Below are 20,290 nucleotides of genomic sequence, written 5' to 3'. Positions count from 1 at the left end.
AAGTAATTGATCTTTAAATATTCAGGGTAAATAGGCCTAACCCCCTGAGATGGGATATTAGATGGATGGGATCTGAGTTACCCAGGAAAGAATTTTCTGTAGTATCTGGCTGGTGAATCTTGCCCATATGCTCAGCGTTTAGCTGATTGTCATATTTGGGGTCGGGAAGGAATTTTCCTCCAGGGCAGATTGGAGAGGCCCTGGAGGTTTTTCACCTTCCTCTGTAGCATGGGGCATGGGTCACTTGAGGGAGGCTTCTCTGCTCCTTGAAGTCTTTAAACCACGATTTGAGGACTTCAATAGCTTAGACATAGGTGAGGTTTTTCGTAGGAGTGGGTGGGCGAGATTCTGTGGCCTGCACTGTGCAGGAGGTCGGACTAGATGATCAGAATGGTCCCTTCTGACCTTAGTATCCATGAATCTATGAATACAGAAACAGGACCAATCCCTTCCTTGAGTTGTTTACAATCTAAGTATGATGAAGGCTACGGCGAATTAAGGATGAGCATTTCCAGCATAGACAAGTATATATCTGGCAAATCCCCACCCCATTCCTGTCTATTGTGCCTGGCACTGAGTCCATTGTCATTTCCCGAAGAAGAAGTCAAACTGTCACATGTAGGCCCTCCCAGCTAGAGCGGAATCAAATTCCCATTGGAGAGAGAAGTTATTCCTTGTTAAGGAGGTCCATCCTTTGCCAAGTTCAACATTATTATTTTATGATTACGTCCAGATTTATTTACATATCACAACCCTGTAATGATCACATTCATTGCCGTTGCAACCCTCTGACAATATCTGCATGATTCTTGTTTAATTTCAGTTTGCAGAGGGTCAGATTCTGGGAAGCTGCTGATATTAACGTCCTGCACATTAAGCAAACTGTTTGTTTCCTGCACGAGAGACGGATCAACCAACAAACAAAAAAGTCAAGCAGCCTAGTCATGTAAATCAGGTTGGAGGAGAACAGAAAGACAGCCCCCCACTGGCAATCTGCAACTACTGCAGATCCCCATGGCTCATTAGCTAATTTCTGTTAAAACACACAGCTCTAGAATAATAAATGCCAGTGGCACATTTCTAAAGGTTCTTCACAACTGAGATAAACATGTCCCCGTTCCCAGGACACCAAGAGACAGAAAATTAACCAGAGGTTAACTGGGTCATTAACTGGAGCACAATACAGGTCACTGCAGATTTAATTTAGTTTGTATTCAACCGAAGAATCAAATACAGCAACCAGTTCTCACAGCAGGGTAACAAGTAACTTATCAGCATGTTAAAGTATCTTGGATACCAGGCATCAAGCCTGTCATTATGATTCATACCACCTTTTACTCCTTTCACATTGTTCTGATGCAAAGTTGTACAGTATATAAACATGTGCGTGCACGCATACACACATTCAAAGAAAAAAGAAAAGGAGTACTTGTGGCACCTTAGAGACTAACAAATTTATTAGAGCATAAGCTTTCGTGAAGCTTTTTTTTTCCCCCACCAAATGCATCCGATGAAGTGAGCTGTAGCTCACGAAAGCTTATGCTCAGATAAATTTGTTAGTCTCTGAGGTGCCACAAGTACTCCTTTTCTTTTTGCGAATACAGACTAACACGGCTGCTACTCTGAAACACATTCAAAGGTAATTCGTATGCAAACATGAAGATACATATACGCATTCAATACAATATGCAATATATTCCACAGCACATAGCATGCTTATTAATATATTTATGCATAGGCAATTCCTTCCTTTCTCCCTCAAAATAAGCAAGAAAATAAGTTAAAAATGACATGAATGCATCATTATATTAGACAGGTCAAATAAAATAAGTTAGGATCTGCAAATGTTAAGATTCTTATAACAAACTGCACATCCTGCATTTGTATACCGTTTATGGTATATATTTTATGACCAAAACCAGATGATGGTACATATTTAACCAGAAAGCCATTAATAAAAATTATTTATGAACTACATAGCTGAATTGACTCCTATTGGTTTAAATATAAATTTTTACCAGTTCCTAAATGACAAATTGTGTAAGTATTGCTCCAAGAGAATTTTATATCTTGTAACTTTTCTTCATAAAACAAAATGTGACCAAAATTGAACAGCTGTAGAGGGAAGAGCCCAATACCAACCCTTACAAATACTGAAGGAATCAACAGAATTAATTGAACTGAACTGTTATGACTGGCATCTTACCAATGGTTTCAGTTTATATTTCATTTCAATAAAAAGTGAACTAAAGATGGAGACAGACAACAAAACAAAGATTACATGAGCTATAACACCATACACACAAATAAAAAGCAAGTTTTCTGGTACATCTAATTCAAAGGGACTGTCAACTCAAAGTCTAGTCAATTACAAAATGAGTCAAACAGTTTCAGGTACTACATGTCTCTTAGTCCCCATGCCAATCTGTCGTATTATCCTATTTCTTAGAAGTGCTTTTCTCTTCACTCTGGTTAAGAGACCACACCCAACAGAGAGAATTAACTCCCAATCGGGTAAACAGTGAAAGGGTCTATATCAAGAGCGCTGTTAAACACACAAAGCAAACAAATTGAACAAAATAGAGCAGAAGGAAAAATGTAATTTACATTAATAGGCAAAACTTCCTCAGAGGCAGAGCAAGATTTAAGTTTACTGTGTCCCTTTAACTAGTTTGTTAAAAAAAAAGCCACCACATCCTTTTTCAGCTAAAAAATTACAAGCAAGTACTGGGCTAGAAACAATGACAAATTCTTACTCAGCATTCTAAACCCCAAAACTAGACAGAAGAGACCCCATTATTAATAAGCCAGTATGTTGGCTAAAGAACTAAGCATCTGGCAAATTTCTCTAGTTCAGCAGCATATATACTGTATTTCTACAGAGGCCAGTGGCTAGACTCTAGCTCAGTGGTTCTCAATCTATTGATAATTGTGGGCCACATATGTGGCCCACAATGTGTTACATGGGTCACAATTTGAAAACCACAGAGCCCCCTCTCTAAAATCCCCCAGCAACCCCTATGCCCAGCATCCCCCGCCCAGAGACCCCTCCCCTGAGCAGGGCCAGGAGCAGAAGCCCACATAAAACCTGGGGGTGCTGCAGCACCTCTGTACACCCCTAGTTCCTGCACCTATGCTGCCCAGTGCCCCCCTCCTCACTGCCCAGAGGCCCCCCCCAAAAAAACCTCCCCAGAGACCCAGTCTCCTGCATCTTGCCCACCCTGTGGTACTCACCAGCCTGCTGCTGGCAGGAGCACTCCAGCAGGGCTGCCCACCCCCTGCCAGACCAGAGTGGTAAATTTTGAAATTTTTTTTTTTAAAGCACACAGCTGGGCCACAGCTTTGTGCTAATTGGGCCACGGGTTGAGAACCACTGTTCTAGCTGGTTTCAGAGTGGTAGTCGTGTTAGTCTGAATCAGCAAAAAGAACGAGGAGTACTTGTGGCACTTTAGAGACTATCAAATTTATTTGAGCATAAACTTTCGAGGGCTAAAACACACTTCATTGGATGCATGTATGGAAAATACAGTAGGGTTACACACACACACACACACACAATGAAAAAATGGATGTTGCCACACACACTATAATAAGAGTGATCAATTAAGGTGAGCTATCAGCCGGAGGAAAAAACCTTTTGTAGTGATAATCAGGATGGCCCATTTCCAACAGTTGACAAGAAGGTGAGAGTAACAGTAGGGGGGAAAATAAGCATGGGGAAATAGTTTTACTTTGTGTAATGACCCATCCACTCCCCAGTCTTTATTCAAGCCTAATTTAATGGTGTCCAGTTTGCAAATTAATTCCAATTCAGCAGTTTCTCGTTGGAGTCTGTATTTGAAGGTTTTTTTGTTGTAGTATTGTGACTTTTAGGTCTGTAATTGAGTGACCAGGGAGACTGAAGTGTTCTCCAACTGGTTTTTGAATGTTATAACTCGATGTCTGATTTTTGTCCATTTATTCTTTTACGTAGAGACTGTCCAGTTTGGCCAATGTACATGGCAGAGGGGCATTGCTGGCACATGATGGCATATATCACATTGGTAGATGGGCAGGTGAACGAGCCTCTGATAGTGTGGCTGATGTGATTAGGTCCTATGATGGTGTCCCCTGAATGTGGGCACAGTTGGCAATGGGCTTTGTTGCAAGGATAGGGTTAGTGTTTTTGTTGTGTGGTGTGTGGTTGCTGGTGAATATTTGCTTCAGGTTGGAGGGCTGTCTGTAAGCAAGGACTGGCCTGTCTCCCAAGATCTGTGAGATCGTCCTTCAGGATAGGTTGTAGATCCTCGATGCTTCTCTGGAGAGGTTTTAGTTGGGGGCTGAAGGGGATGGCTAGTGACGTTCTGTTACTTTCTTTGTTGGGCCTGTCCTGTAGTAGGTGACTTCTGGGTACTCTTCTGGCTCTGTCAGTCTGTTTCTTCACTTCAGCATGTGGGTATTGTTGTTGTAAGAATGCTTGATAGAGATCTTGTAGGTGTGTGTCTCTGTCTGATGGGTTGGAGCAAATGCGGTTGTATCGTAGAGCTGCTCTAGCTGATCTGAGTTCCTACCAAGTAATTCATACTACAGTAACATGTACTGTAAGCCAAACATTTCTTTCCAGACACTGATTTCTTGAGAATGCTCCTAGTGTAACCAGAGCTACAGTATTCCATGACTGCAGCTAATTATAGTTTTATATCTGCATATGGCTAATCAGGGCTTGAATTGAGGGAATAATAGAGCGAACAGTTTCATCTGTTAAAATAAGCAATTTGTTTATTAAATATGGGGAGAAGGCAGATAGAATGGGAAAAACCTAACTTATGAAATGCTGTCCACTCAAAAACTACGGTATTGTAATGCCACAAAATATAACACAACAAGCTATTTGTAGCATCCATTACTACTGTCAAGCTCAACCATACCCATTTGGGAGCCTTTCACCAGTGGAGTCATTTAGATACACATTTTCAACCAACTTCAAGCTGACATCTAATTTTTCTTAAACTATGTACTGTACTAAAAAAAATATTAGTGTGCCAGACAGAAGCCAAGTCCGCCTCTTTAGTCTAGTGTCAGGTGCAGTCACTGTCTCCGTTCCCCCTCAGTTCAGGAAGTTGGTTGCTTAGCAAATGAGCGATATGCTGCTTTGAGTCTTATCGTCAAGAACAGAAGTCTTCCTTGCTAGGGGAAGCCATCATCTGAATAAGCTTCCCCTGGACTGCAAGTGTTCCAAGCAGTCCCTCCCCTGCTATCCAGGGCTTGGCATCTGCTCACCACCTCCTGGTGGTGGAACTGAGGTGCAGGGAAGCCTTGTCCTTCCCTCTGTCCTGGGCCCTGAGAAGAGCAGCCACCATCAATTCCATCTTCATTATTCTGCTTTACCCAGGTGTGTTCCCTGCCTTACTTTGCATGTTCTCCCAGCCCCTTCCAATAGTTCCATTCCCGATCCCCTTTCAGCTAGAAATCCCAGTGCAGACCCTTCCCAAGCCAGTTAGCTTCCCTCTGGAAATCCACAACAGGCTGTGACTCCTTCCACACTGAGACAGTGGCTTGGCTTGGCTTTTATTCCCACTTCCTCTCCAAGGCGGCTTTGTGGATGTCCTATAATCTGGGAGGCAGCCAAGCACTCCCAGACTTGAAACCCACTTAAAGGCCCAGTTCACCTTGTAGAAACCTTACTACATTTCTTTTTCTTGCAGCAGTAACATTCACTATATAGCTGGCAGATTCTCAGCAGCTAGGGACTGCTAGGGCATAGGGACTCCGCAGACAGGAATCCTTTCCCCAGGATACTTCCCGTATACAGAAAGTTAGGTCAGTGATGTAGAAATTGTTAGGACATCTATCGGATAACTCCAATACACAGGAAAGAAAGGGGGTAGAAGGGAATTATGCAGCGGCAGATCCTCAGGCTTTAGAGAGACTTGTAGAAGGAGGCCCTAGCAGAGCAGAGAACTGGACACATTTTTATTTATTTCCCATTACATTTTAGTATTATGAGTAAAGCAAGCAAATTAACATTATTAACATTACACCAAATTTAAACAGGTGTATTTGATTCGCCTTTTAAAATAAGGTTATGCTAATGCATAACAGGATGTGATTGTTACCAAGACACAAAATAGCTAGTTCTCAGAGAAACTGGAGATTGAAGATCTAGTTCATCTAGCTCACCCCGCATCCAATCGTCCACTGCGCATGTTCTTCAGAGCTTTGTTCAGTTTCATTTGATGTATCTCAAGTAATGGGAATCATCTCTTCATAACTGAAAATTGAACAATTTGGCCTGATGCTTTAACAGCACATATTCCAATTACACTGTAATGGCTAAAATATAACCATATTTTTATGGTACTAGTCTAGATTTAAGTAATGGATCATTAGGGCTAAAACAAAAGATAAACCCGTATTTTAAAAGCATTGCACACAAATGGTTTGTTCAAATGACCCAGTGGCAAGTAACACACTTTGCAGAAAACCTAGATTCAGTTCCTGGGCTTGCACAAGATGTTGAGTTACACAAAAATCTCAACATTCAGAGCACCTCATGTGCTCAACAGCAAATCTTCTGGCCATTTCTGCCTCACTATTCAATTGGAAGGGGACAAGTTTTCTCAGGGATTCTTTACAGATAAAGAGTGTGTGATCTAACTGCCCTGGTCATCGGAATGAACAGTGCTGCTGTTCAAGTGCCAGGCCATTTGGTCCCTACTTCTTCAAAGTGACATAGCGACATTTTTTCAAATGACATTTAGTCAACCAATAATCAAAAAAACAGAATAGTAGACATGTTCCAATCAACATCTCTTACATTAGATCTATTATACATCTATATCTACAGCAAGAGCTTTGTCTGTTTCTGCACAGCCTCAGAGACTATTGAATCCTATGGCTTTTTGTGGTGCCCTTATTGGTGCTGAGGCAAATATGTTTTCTTTCCAACAGGGAGATTTTCCAGCTCACCAATAGCTTTAATCAGCTGTTAAAAAGGGGACTTTTCATTCCAGCACTTTGGCTGTGTCTTGCATTTGGAAGCCACTGCAGTTAAACAGTGATCTCCAGGAGATGCAGCAGATAGGACACAGGTTGGAAGAGGAGATTTCCTGGAGTCTGTACAATGATTTATTCAGGTGTATATGGAACCTAGGGATAGATATTACTTGTCAGCCACAGACACCACCAGGAACTTGTCTAGTGGAACACTAAGTAGCTTATAGCCTGCCTCACTCACTCACCCAGGAGTTCCTTCCAGAGGTCAGTACAACAAATCTGTTAGTCTTCATGAACAAGATTTATCTTCTGGTCTCTGTAGGCCATTTGAGTGTGTGAAAACTGTAGGCTTCTGAAGGATTTTCTTCCAGTGGTTTATCATCAGGTTATCCATGACCTTCCAGATTCCCTGAGACCTGCCATCCACAGTTTTGCCTCTTAGCTACTTATAGCAAGCAGTATGTCTTTAGCACTGCTACCGGCAGGCAGTATCAATGACCCACTTAGCACTGATTATAATCAATCAAGCAGAGGTATGGCCCTTCCTCAAAATGGAGTAATCTCTTGGTATGGGAGTGCTTACCCTTCATCATCCTGTTTCTGGGGAAGATGCTTAGGAATGCAGAGACTATTCAAAAGGTACATCTAGGTACATCTGGATGCCAGTGACATCCTGGATGGGTCTGGCTCTGGTCTGGCTCCATGTTTGCAAGGATCATGAATGGTTTTCTGCTGGTTTTAGATGAGAACCATTTGACCATTTTGGACTTCTCAGCAGTTTTTGATGCAAGTGACCATGGATTGCTGCTTCGGCAATCTAGGTGTCTCAAAATGTCGTCTGGTTGGCAGTACAGAAGGACTCATCTCCCATAGATTTGAAATGCAGCGTCACTCAAGGATCTATCCAGCCTTTCTGATTCAACACAGATCTCAGGACTCTTGGCAAGATCATTTCTAAAACATAAGGTGGAGTATCCTCAGATCTCTCTCATCTCTCTTGTTCCATAGACCCTGCAAGCTTGTCCTTACTCTGGATGACAACCCTGCCACCTAGAGGTGTTGGAGCTACCTCACCTTGAGTCCCACGAAAATAGAAATGCTCAGACTTTGAACATTTCCTCTTCTGTACCCCTGCTTCTTGAGGAGATTTCTTTTGGAGGAGGTAAAATCAGATTAGAAATCTTGGTCTCACTTTTGGTCATGCCCTTTACTGTGCTGTTGGATGAGGAAAAGCTATCCCATCCCCATCACACACACACACACACACACACACACACACACACACACACTTAACACAAACTGTGCAAGCCGAGCCCTTATTTTAATAACAGCAGTTATAAAAACAAGGAACAATTTTTGCACTGCCTTTCACAGAGCGTGGACCAGGACAGCTCCTCCGTGTTGCCACTTGCTCAGAATGCTGGTGGACATTTCTCACTGCTCTGAGCCTCTACCATCATAATTCACCCACCCTGTAGTCTTCATGTTGCCTGTGTGTAGAATGGCAGATTAAAACTTATGCCAATTCAGAGTCCAATATCTTACTAGTGTAGGCCATGTCCAGGTCTTGAGTTTCAAGTTCTGACACCATCACCTTTTGGGCATCTCACCAGTGTGCCTCCAGTAACCTGGTGACTGACCTCCATCCTCCACTAATGCAGGCCCTATGGCAGAAGACTAGCTCCAAACATCAAGATCCACTGTGATCTTCATCACTTGCATTCTGCAATAAGTTCCGATTCTCAAAAGTTATTCTTGGTTCTCAAACTGCGATGTAGATTTCTTCTATTGACCCAATCTTGCAAACTGCTGAGTTCCTCCTGCAAGTTGCTGAGTGAGGCATCTCAACTAACACTCACTACAATCAGCAGGAGCAGCTTACAGGGGGAGTTTGGCACTTTTCAGGACTGGACCATATGTCACTGCTCTCAGCTACAAACAATTTTTTTCTGTATTCTCCTTATGAGCCATGAATAGAGTTTCTTGGACTATGCAATATGGGCGGGGGGGGATTAAGTTGCCCTCTAAACACCAATATAAAATAAAGAATTGCAGAATTGCAGTTAAAGCTAAATTGAATTAGAAAGTTCAACCTCCAGCCCACACAACCCACAAGTATAAATTACCAGGTTTTCAGGCCAACCAACCAGTACAGTTGTAATAGAAGTAACTATACACAGCAATTCTGAAGACTAGCTTGCAACTAGTGGGGATGAGTAGAAAAGGGTGGTAGTTAAAAATCAGGGAGAAGGGTCCATTTCATTTGAAAAGCCTACAGGAATTTTGTAGGGTTTAAGCTTTCCTTTTTCAGGACCTTCGCTCTTTACAGAATTATGGTAAGTATGGAAATATCAATTAGTGTTACTGATGGTTTTCTTAGTACACTACAATAAGACACTGTATTCTTCTGTCCCTCCCCAAACTGGATGTATTCTTTGTCCTTCTGTAAAGCTGACTGTGCTGTACTGACAAAAGGGAATAAAATTCTTGCTCTGTGAGCACAAGCTTTAGCAAATAATATGCATTTCTAAAAAGCAGAATAGCATTGATATCATGCTGGCGTCTGTTTTCCCCCCATCTAAATATTATTTGTTTAGCTGGGTCCCAGTAAATAAGCTTTAAATACATGAACAGAATGATTGGATTTCCATCTAAACCACTGATATGAAAAATGAGCGTAATTAATGTTTTAGGTATTTTTCCTACCTTAAAATTGTCAAAATATGTTCAGACGCATGCGCTCAGTGACAACACTTGAATTCCTCAGATTAGAGATTAATAATGTATCTCACACATGATGAATGCATGATTCATGAGGGGCACAAATGGCAGGTTCTATTTAAAACTTTCCTGTGGTCATGAACAGAACAGTAAGCTGTACACACTGGAAGACAAAAACCGAAGGCGCAGTTTGTTAAGAAAAAAAAAAACTGTTTGCACATGCCTCAAGCTTCTCACTGGGTTTTTTTGTATAGTAAAATTTCTGCACACTCAATTTATCAAAGGATGCAGAACATCACTGGAGAGCAGGGGCCAAGGTGTATGCCAGCATTAACTATCAGCAATAGCAGTCACAATGTTACAATTAAAGGTGTCAGTGGAGCCAAACCTTAGAATAGTTGATACTTTTCTTAAAGTTCCAACTCCTGGAGTCAAGTTATATGAGAAACTGTATATATAGAGAGCTTTTTTCTCCACAACACATGGGCTAGAAAAATTTAAAATTAAATAGGTATATATACACAAAATTTTAAATAAATTTCTAGCCAACATGGTTGTGGAGAAAAAAAGCTTGAAAATGTGAACCATAGATTGGAGGCAAATAAAAAGAACCCCATTCATTTTTTAAAAGTCTCAGCTTTTAAGCCAAACTAATGATTGGGGGAGGCAGGAGGAGGGGACTCCTGATTTTTTAAATGTGTGGGTATGGCAATACTATATTTTTGCTTCAGCCTGGTATGCTGAATTAAAGATTTGAAAATTGGACCAAATAGGATACACAAAATTGACACAGCCATTTTAAGATTCCATTAAAAAAAATTTAAATTCACCTACAGTTACTTTTCCCACCAAAATTATTTTTTAAATATAACCTAATTTGAGTGCTAAATTTTCCTGGACAGAAATAGAACCCATTAGTTAGAAGCTGGGAGCCAGAATTGTCCTGAATCACTTCTTGCAATACTACAGAGCAGTAATGCAGCTCAGAGCCTCAAGCTCATCTATGTTTTCCTGTGTTGACACTCACATCAAAAGTCCAATACAGAAACTGAAAAACTTCTAGTTCTTAGTTACATTCTGTACTAGCCTTTAGAGGGCATGATGTTCATTCCTCCCTTCTTACCATATGAAGATTCAGACTCCTTGGTAGAAAGAGTGAAGTGGTGCCTAGAGCAGAATATGTATGAAACAACAGCATGTAATCCACTAGCACTGCCACCAGCTCAATCTTCCCCACACATTAGAATATACAACAATAGTTTCCCCATTTTGTGTTTTAAATTCGTCTTCTGTTTTTTGAAAGCAGTTTCATTGTCTAAGATCTGCAGTCTGAAGTAACACTTTGATTAACTTGAAATTTGCTCTCATATTTTGTCACCTAAATCATATTGACTTGCCATTACCACACATTGCTTTCGAAAGATTATCTGTTGATTACTACCATTGATTTAGTCAACATCTACTATTAAGATGGTCTACGCTCCACAGTTTCAAGGAAAATCCATTAATCTTGAGCATCAGTCACTATGAATACTCCAAAAATCATAGAAATAATAGGCCTGGAAGTTATGTAATCAATGCCCCACTGTGTTGTGTCTCTTTGTGAAGCAAAAAGCATCTCTATCATTACCAACAGATGCTTGCTATGACCCCAAATTAAGAAATTATTATTTTACTGCCAATTTGAAAATTGATTCTGAATCCCTTGTCATTCTTACAAATTAAAAGAAATTTTAAGTATACAAATATTTCTTTTTTTTTGTAAATTGATTAACTTTTGACTTAACATTGCTGCCTAAAGAAAGCAATTTCTCCTTCTCCTCTTTGTGACATTCCTATTTTTCTACACCACTGTCATCTTTCCCTAATGGCATCTGGTTTCTTTCCCTGATGTACCAATCACTAATTTCTCATATTTCAAATGAAGTCCCGTTAAAGCCAGCAAATTGGCCACATAAAAATAGCTCCTACTTACATCAACACATCAGCTCTCAGAGTGTATTCTGAGAAAACTGCCAATGGGTGAAATTTAGCACACTTGTGTCATGTAGGCATTGTACTGGCTCTCTGCAAAATAGTGAATTTCACTCAATACGTATTGCAGGCATATAAAATGAAGGCACAATATGTCAACGTGCTTTTTTGGGGAGTGGAGGAGGCAGGTGCAAATTTCTTGCAAAACTACACGACTCCTGGCTGAAAACCGAAGCCAGCATATTCACATAGAACCAGGGAGCTGCATACACAAAACAAGACGTACCCAAGAGCAGGTATTTGTACATGCAAGACCTCCTTTGCACAGATAGACACATGCAAAACAGGTAAGTACGTATATATGCTCTGCAAGAAATATATGCCAACTTGAGGCTGACTAAAGTAAATGGGACCACTCACGTGGCTAAAGGTAGATACTTGACTGAATGGAGGGCATAATGCAGAATCAACCTAATTGCCAAAGTTTTAAAATGTAGGACTCCAATTGGGCTAAGTATTTAAGCACCTGCTTAAGTCCCACTGACGTCAGTATGACTTAAGCCCCTGTTTAATTGTTTTTCCAAACTGGAGATTTGAACCTTTATGAAATGAAGTAATTAGCTTGCTAAATAGGAAGAAGTGGATATTTAAGGTCCTGCAGGCTTTGAATATCCTAGGAAAGCATCATTGGTTCTCGTCTGTCACTAAAGACTAGCGGATCCAGCACCTGATCTGCTCCTATTGAAGCCTGGAATAGAACTACCACAAACTTCAGTGGGAGAGTCATCTCCTCTTGATACATGAATAATTCCCAATAGACCCATTTGAGTTGTACTCTATTTGTAGAATTACAACTTCTGCCTTATTACTTAAAAAAATCTGAACTATCAATGTCTCTTTTTGCACTTTGAGTTGTAGACATTGATATTTTTGGTTTTCTGTCACAATTTTTAATTTTCAAGATGCAAGATTTTTTATAATCATAAAATGGGGACAGTAAATCACATGGTGCTGCATGTCCTTAATTCTACACATTTTCCCTGTCTAGAAAGACATTAGCACCATTCTGTAGTTTTTAATCAATTTAAAGGTAATCTCCAGGAGGTGGTGAATAGCGGGATGCTATAAACAAGTGCTGTGTGCCTCTTAACATTAAAAGCAAAGCACTCTAAGCATGTTCTGTTAAACCTAACAGGGATCATCTGCACTTAAAAACTCTTCTGTATTAGTCAGCATTAACCACTTCCTTTTCAGTTCTGGACCATTTAGCATTTGGAAAGTTGAGTAGTTCTTTCTAAAGACCCAAAATATAAGAATCTGTACAAAAAGGAGGGGGAAAGAACCAAATATCACTTTGCTCAGTACCTAGGAACTGTTACGAGGCATTCACTTTGCACCTTCTGACAGACTAAAGACAAACCTCTCCAGGGACAGGACTGTTCAACAGAGATAGGGCTGAGAATAGCAGAATGGCGTAATCTAGCACCAACTCTCAAACTAATTGTAAAGATAAACTACAGAACAATGTCTTCAGGCACAGCTGTAGGGTAGCTACAGATTCTGAGATGCAATTTTACTAGGAAAATCCAAATATCTATCTGGATTCTTGTGACTGGCTATTCAAGGATGGGTGAAAATAGCACTATAGATCCCCAAAATAATCAAGCCTCACAATATGGTCTTAAAGAAGATTCTATATAAATAAAAATCATATATAAAAACAAACATTATGTTTGCAAATATGGTGAATGCAATTGTTCCCATTTTTAAGATAAAGCACAGAGATCTTAAGTGATATATTGACAGTCACACCCCATGATTTAGTAGCAAAACAAGGAATAGAACAGAGTGAAATCTTCACCCGGATTACGTTAATAGGAGTTCTATTGACTGATGGGGCCCAGATCTCACCTGAAGTCTCTTAACTCCCAATCCAGTGCTCTATCCATTGGATTACACTACCTCGCTAATCTAGCAAATGCTAAAATATATACATATCCACTCCTTGCAAAACAGGAAAGCACATTGGCATTACTGGGCTGAAGAGGAAAAATTATATAAAGAAATAGGTAATGTTTTACCATATCCTCACATGCCACTGATGCAAATTAAAATATGAATAATAAGAAAAAAAATCACCTGAACACAACTCACTTAACTTAAAGAAAACTTGATTTTTGAGATACATAGATCAAAATTCTGCTGCAGATAAACCCACAGGACCACAAGTAAGGCAAACTGGGAATTACATGGGTATGTATATGTGAGGCAGAAATGGCTCACAGAACAGCTTTATTTTTATTAATTTTAAAACACATTTACATTAAAGACATACAGAGGCATTCAACTATTACTAAGTTCAAGTGACGTCTTTTAATTAAGCCATCATGCATGTTTGGTTTTGTAGAAAATATCCAACAGTTTTTAAGTAGCTTATTTTTAGCAATCCCATTTTGTAAATTCTTAATATGAAATCAGATAGGTTTTTTTTGTACAGTTCTTTCATTCTGCCATTATTTGAAAAGCAGAAGAGTTGGTAATCTCTCTAAATTGATTCATACAAAACATTCTACTGTGAACAGTGAAAACATATATGGGGAGGGGGGGAGAAATGAATAGCCTACTTGGAAAGTCAATATCTACCACATCATGCCATTGTTATCCTCAAAATAGCTAGCTGGTAAGCGGCAACCTTACAATAAAAGAAAAAGAGATGGGATGTTTAGGACAGACTGTCTCTATTATGGTCCTTTATGAGGTCAGCTGCCATCTTTAAGATCTGAGTACAGTGCATCAAGTTCTCTTTTCATCTTCCCTGATAACATTCCCCAGTAGCTCTATTCCCCATACTATTGATTGCTCTTTTTTGTATAGCAACCTTTGCTGTCTGTCATTAGGTATTATGTGAGCTCCCTCCCCAAATTGAACACTCAAAAGTTCTGTAAAGGGATAAATATAGGCCCTTCTTCCACAAGCTACACTCAGGCCACTTCATACTTAGGATTTTATTTTAATTATTTTAGTTTAAGTTAATTACAGTTTCACATTTTACGCAAGTTTAAAATGCATAGCGGTAATTTCTGCCTTAATGTTATTTAAGAAATCACTGCACAGCAACAAGTATGGGGCACCCTAGACAAAAAACAAACTGAGCACACATGGATTGGGGACATGGACAGATGTTATGGAGGAATGAAAGAGATGCAAGACTTGCGTGTCCCAAATTTGCAATGTGGGATGAAGTGAGAGGCAGCGGATATGCATATTGTTATCAACGTGGGATCTTCAAAAAAGAAGAGACTGCTGTATCTCAAAAGGTGATGAGCGCTTGCATCTCTCATTAACTTCAATGGTAGCTTGCGGAGGATGGTTTTCAATGGTCCAAGCACAAAACTGACAACTAGGACGCTTGAGTCTTAGTTCCAGCTCTGACACTAACACCTTTCCGTGCCCTTAAGAGGCATATGCCACAGATTCCAGACTTGTAAGGTTGCCTGATTTTTCAGAGGAGTTGAGCATCTGCAACTCCCACAGGAACAATAAAAGTATTTGTGCATCCCATCAACTTCAGGAGTTGGAAGTGCTCAGCACATCTGAAAAAGTCAGGCCACTTTTACATACATGCCTTAGACCCTTATCCTGCAATCAGATGCATACAGGCAAACAGACCCATTTGTAGCTACACTGAAAACAATGGGACCCAGCGGGTGCTAAGCGTCCATCCACATGGGTTTCACCAAAGGGAGAATGGGGCCTATATACAGAGTTGGTGCCACATTAGAAAAAATGTTGGCTTAGCCTCTCTGCCTTCAATCACCATCTGTAAAATAGAGCTAAAAAATGTTTATTTAGCTCCCACAGTTGTTGTGAAGATGGATTAGCTAATGTTTGTACAGCACTTGCATAATGAAAAAAAATCTTGAGTTTTATCTAAACATTCTTGTTGTTTATTTTATGAAATTTTGCAGTTGTCTTTTCAAACACAAGCCTCTCCCCGGATCTGCACTTTTCCAGGCAATCAGTTCATGGAGAGTTACAGTAAACATGTGGGGTTTTGCGTGTTGTTGATGCTGTTCCCATAAAGTGTGGTTAAAAAAACCCGATTGCTGCATGTTGTATCCTGTTTCAAGCTGCGTCAGAGTGGTCTAGATATACCAATTACTTAATGTTTATAAAACCAAGATCTAGAAAGGACCACTACCTGCAAAACCATAAATATGTGCTAAATGCCACAGCAGTATTAAAAGTAGAACTATAAGGCATCTTTTCAGCATAACCGTTTAATTCCAACTGACTTTTAAGTTACTCTAGTGTGCTACATCATTCTGCAAAGTTTAGAATAAATAAAATAAATAAATGTCAGAATCACTTTGGAGAGATGATAGATGTAAAACATAAACTATCTTTTTATATCCAATTAATTCGTTTGTCTAGTGTTTGATAAACAGAAATTAGAGCCAAAAAGGGTTTTTTGCTATTATTAAGGAAATAGCAACGGTTTAGAGTTGCAAGATCTCACTTAACTTTAACCATAACAACAATAAGACCATGAAAAATCCCAGAGTTAGTTCTTTTCATAGCCTTATGTAGCTTTTAACTATATTAAATCAATGATGATATTCTTCTTCACTTTTCAGGACTCCATCTAGCAGTCTCCATCTCACAGGCAAAACTCCCAGTTACTTGACATGCAGACAAGACTCTTATTGAACATTAAGATGAGGCCCCGAGGAAGAGATCCTGAGATGCCGTTCTCCTTCATCTCCTATCAAGCCATAAGCATCCTGTACCAACTGCAAGCGCACACGCAAAAAAAAAAGCTGTTGCTGTTGAGAGTAGATAGGCTCATGTACCAAGGTTAATAGAAGTGAACACAAGAGAAACTACAGCTCCCAAAAAGAAAAGGAGTACTTGTGACACCTTAGAGACTAACAAATTTATTAGAGCATAAGCTTTCGTGAGCTACAGCTCACTTCATCGGATGCATTTGGTGGAAAAAAAAAGGTTTTTTTTTCCACCAAATGCATCCGATGAAGTGAGCTGTAGCTCACGAAAGCTTATGCTCTAATAAATTTGTTTCCACCAAATGCATCCGATGAAGTGAGCTGTAGCTCACAAAAGCTTATGCTCTAATAAATTTGTTAGTCTCTAAGGTGCCACAAGTACTCCTTTTCTTTTTGCGAATACAAACTAACACGGCTGCTACTATGAAACCTGTCATTACAGCTCCCAGCAGCCTTGGGCATGGACAGATAAGCAGAGTTCAACATACAGATGACAAAGAAAACAATTATAATTTCCACCATGACATCCAATCATCAGACATTAGAATCTCATTAATTAAGAAACCGATCACCTTATTTTAATGTTGTAAGCGACAACAGGATGCTTTAATAAAATAAATTAAAAATCTGCCCATGCAGTACAATCTATTATCAGAGAATGTTATACTGTGTTTTTGGCAGTATATTAAAATGAGTCACCCTCATATTTCCTTTATTCACAAAAATGACATGAGGGTAAAAAGCACCCTTTGGAAGCTAGGGGGAATTTCCAATTGAGAATCCAGTTCTTCGGCACCTCATTTAAACATACCCAAGCAAACAAAAAACCTTCTAATACATTGACTGAGTTCAACTAATATTTTTAAATGCTCAGACATTTCTGATATTAGAATTGTGAGTAAATAAACCTCTCTAAAGGTACCTAACTCAGAATTAGACAGAATTACTGTTCTCTGTATGATTTAAGCTCTTTTTCTGAAGCTTGAGTTCTATATTTTTTTTTAAATATAGCAATATTAAGGAAAATTTAGAGGGGAATAACCTACATGAAATTCTGTAAAAGAGTTATCTTTATACATGTTAAAGGGAAGGAGTAACACCAGAGTTTCATTCCTCCTAAAAAGGTATAAAATAAAAATAACGACCAAAATTCCATCTTTGGATTAAAATAATTAGAAGTGCCATTCTCAGAAAAATGGATACAACTGAGACAGAGGAACTCAGGATGGGTTCAAATGTCACATTCAGTAAAAACCATATGCAATTTCAAACTATAAAACCCCCTTTCATGCTTGTAACTGGGAATAAATTAAATTATACATCATTATGTAACCAGCACAGGTAAAGGTATTTATTAAAAATGACTCCAAGGGAACAGTCATACAAAGAGTTATTTGCAGAAATCTGGTGAAAGAATAACTTTACTGTAAACATAATGACTCTCTTGTAATTGAATTCTGGTAACTTATAGCCTCAAACATTTAAATGGATACTTTGTTCTTCACTTCCCCTCATTAAATACTGCTGTGTTATGTTGCAATCATAGAACAGATATTTGGTTCCACCCCAGATATAGATGCATTTCTAAAACGTGTTGAAGCAATCACAACATAAAGGGCTAAATTTTTCATTTAAATCATACCAGTGCAACTTTATTGTCTGTCACTGGATTGCACAAGTGTAACAGAGGGTGTAATTTAGTCCACAATTTTCAAAATGTACAGGACCTGGCAACCGCACCACAAATATATATTACTATTGTTTCTTAAACTGCTTTGATACTGACAGAAAAAAAATTATATATAACAGTAAATTTTAATTAAAAGTGTCATGCTATCAGGACTTTTCAATGCAAGATGCTAACAAAAAAGACTTTCTGCATGCAACTACGGAAGTGCCAATCTAGTTTCGTTAATAGCACTCCTAACTCTTGCACAAGAATATGTAAATTCAACTTTGGGCTAGATCTTTTGGTGGTCACCTGAGGATCTGGGGTGAAATCCTGCCCCTATCAAAGTCTGAGAGGGTTTTGCCATTGACATAAGTTAGGCAAGGATTTCATTCCTGTTCCTTTAACTCTAATTCAGCACTAATGCTACAGTGCCACACCAGGAGATTGGTGTTGCACCATTAGAGGAGATATTAAACTGAGGTTCCTTTCCAGCCCTGTTACCACCTTTAGTCTAGGAAGTGACAATTTGGAAGTTAAATATTTCTTGGGACTTTTAGAAAAGATCCTAGTTCCCTTGCTCAGATAAATGATTCTATAACCTCATTTTCAAACAAGCAGTGGGCAGCATTATTTACCTAGAATTCCTGCTAGACTGCACACACAGATCAGGTAGCCACATGAGATAGTGCAAGTCCATACCTAGTTAAGCACACTATTACCTATTTTTGATCAATCATGATAATTGTGCATACTACAGGCCTGACTTGCTTAAAAGTTATATCCTAGAAGATTAACATGAGCAAGTATCAAGACTGTGTGCTCATCAAGATCAGAAGTGGCAGGCATTCTAGGCAATATAATTGATGGGACCCTTTTGGAAAGATTAGGGTTCTCTTCCCTCTTTTACATTCACTACAATGGGAATGCTGTTAGCAACGATAATTATTTTGGGAGGAAGGGAAGAGAAATATGCTCAGTAGCTAATATGCAAAGTTAAGTATCTCAGCTGTTCCAAGATGTGTGTCAATTGTTATAAAGGTCCTTTTTAGGGATTAATGGCCTGAAAAATTTGCTTGCATAAAACAGTTTTTCCTGTAGAGTTTGGCAAAAGTATCTGAAGTCATCTGAAAACTTAATAAATGAAATAACTGTTTAATTTATAAGTTTCAGCTCAAGTTGTTTTGAAACTGCAGGTATTAAAAAAAAAACTATCAGAGAAATCACAATTGATGCTTGATTATGTGATAACACCACAAATATTAGCCGCAGTTATAATGAGCTGAATGACATTAAACTGGAGTACTGTGTCATGCTTCAAGGTGTCAGGTGATCACTATAAAGGTTAGAAAGAAAACCCTGCCCATGGACAGCACTAGACAATCAGCTACTGCAGGAATGCTATGTTGTTGGTGTCTTTGAACCACTAGATTTGAGGCATTAATGTTGTGATCTGGTATTGCAAATTCTATGTATCAGTGTCTGGACATTATACTTTCAAATGAAAGAGCTATAGTGACTTTTAGTTAAATCTAGCTCCGTTAAGAAAATTTCCTCATGATAAATCTATCTATCTATCAACATAAGTTTGTAGTTATGTATAGTCATCTGATGGAAAAGTAACCACAATGCGAGTTTCTCCTTTAATCCAGTGTGTAATTCTTTAATGGCATGCTTAGTGAATGACTCATGACTGTTAATAAGAAAAACATAACGAGATGATCCTTGGATTGCTCAAAAGATTATGGAAGGAGTTAATTGAAGCTAGGGTACTTCTTTCTGCAGTGCGCTGCTGGAGTACTTGCTTAACAAAACCAAGACAAATCCCAATACAACAGCAGTGCTCAAAAGAAAGTAAGAAGCAAATCAAGATATGTATAAATATGTAAAATAGTCTGGGCATTCTTCACTGATGTGAAAAGAATATAATGAATGCTTCACTGCTTAGAGGGGAACATTTCTCTCTTGCCAGGGGACAGATTTACAAAGAATGATATTTACATTTTCCTGCAACCTATAATTTTCTCATTTATCATTTGTCAGGGCCAAAAGACCTTATACGGCACAAAGAATGTTTGCATATGTTTAATGATCCTTTTACCAAACAAATGTCACGGTTTCAATGAGGAAATTAGTTAATACTGCTGATACTGCTAATCTAATACCA

The 20,290-nt window shown here is 39.0% G+C and overlaps 1 protein-coding gene across 9 annotated transcripts in view; it reads right to left on the bottom strand.

The window, feature by feature from the left end:
* The window catches only part of SULF2 (sulfatase 2), a 238,962-nt gene that overhangs the window by 208,018 nt on the left and 10,654 nt on the right, over nucleotides 1–20,290 (bottom strand). The window contains exon 2 of one of the 9 annotated variants that reach the window (XM_043495703.1): nucleotides 14,295–14,362. The exons of the other annotated variants lie outside the window; for them this stretch is intronic. The gene's annotated coding sequence lies outside the window, so the exon portion shown is untranslated. The remainder of the gene's footprint in view (nucleotides 1–14,294; nucleotides 14,363–20,290) is intronic. 9 annotated transcript variants of the gene reach the window in all.

This window comes from Dermochelys coriacea, chromosome 13 (genome assembly GCF_009764565.3).
Source record: "Dermochelys coriacea isolate rDerCor1 chromosome 13, rDerCor1.pri.v4, whole genome shotgun sequence".
Lineage (NCBI taxonomy): Eukaryota > Metazoa > Chordata > Testudines > Dermochelyidae > Dermochelys > Dermochelys coriacea.
The sequence above is the reverse complement of the archived record's forward strand: the minus strand, read 5'-3'. Positions and strand labels throughout refer to the sequence as shown.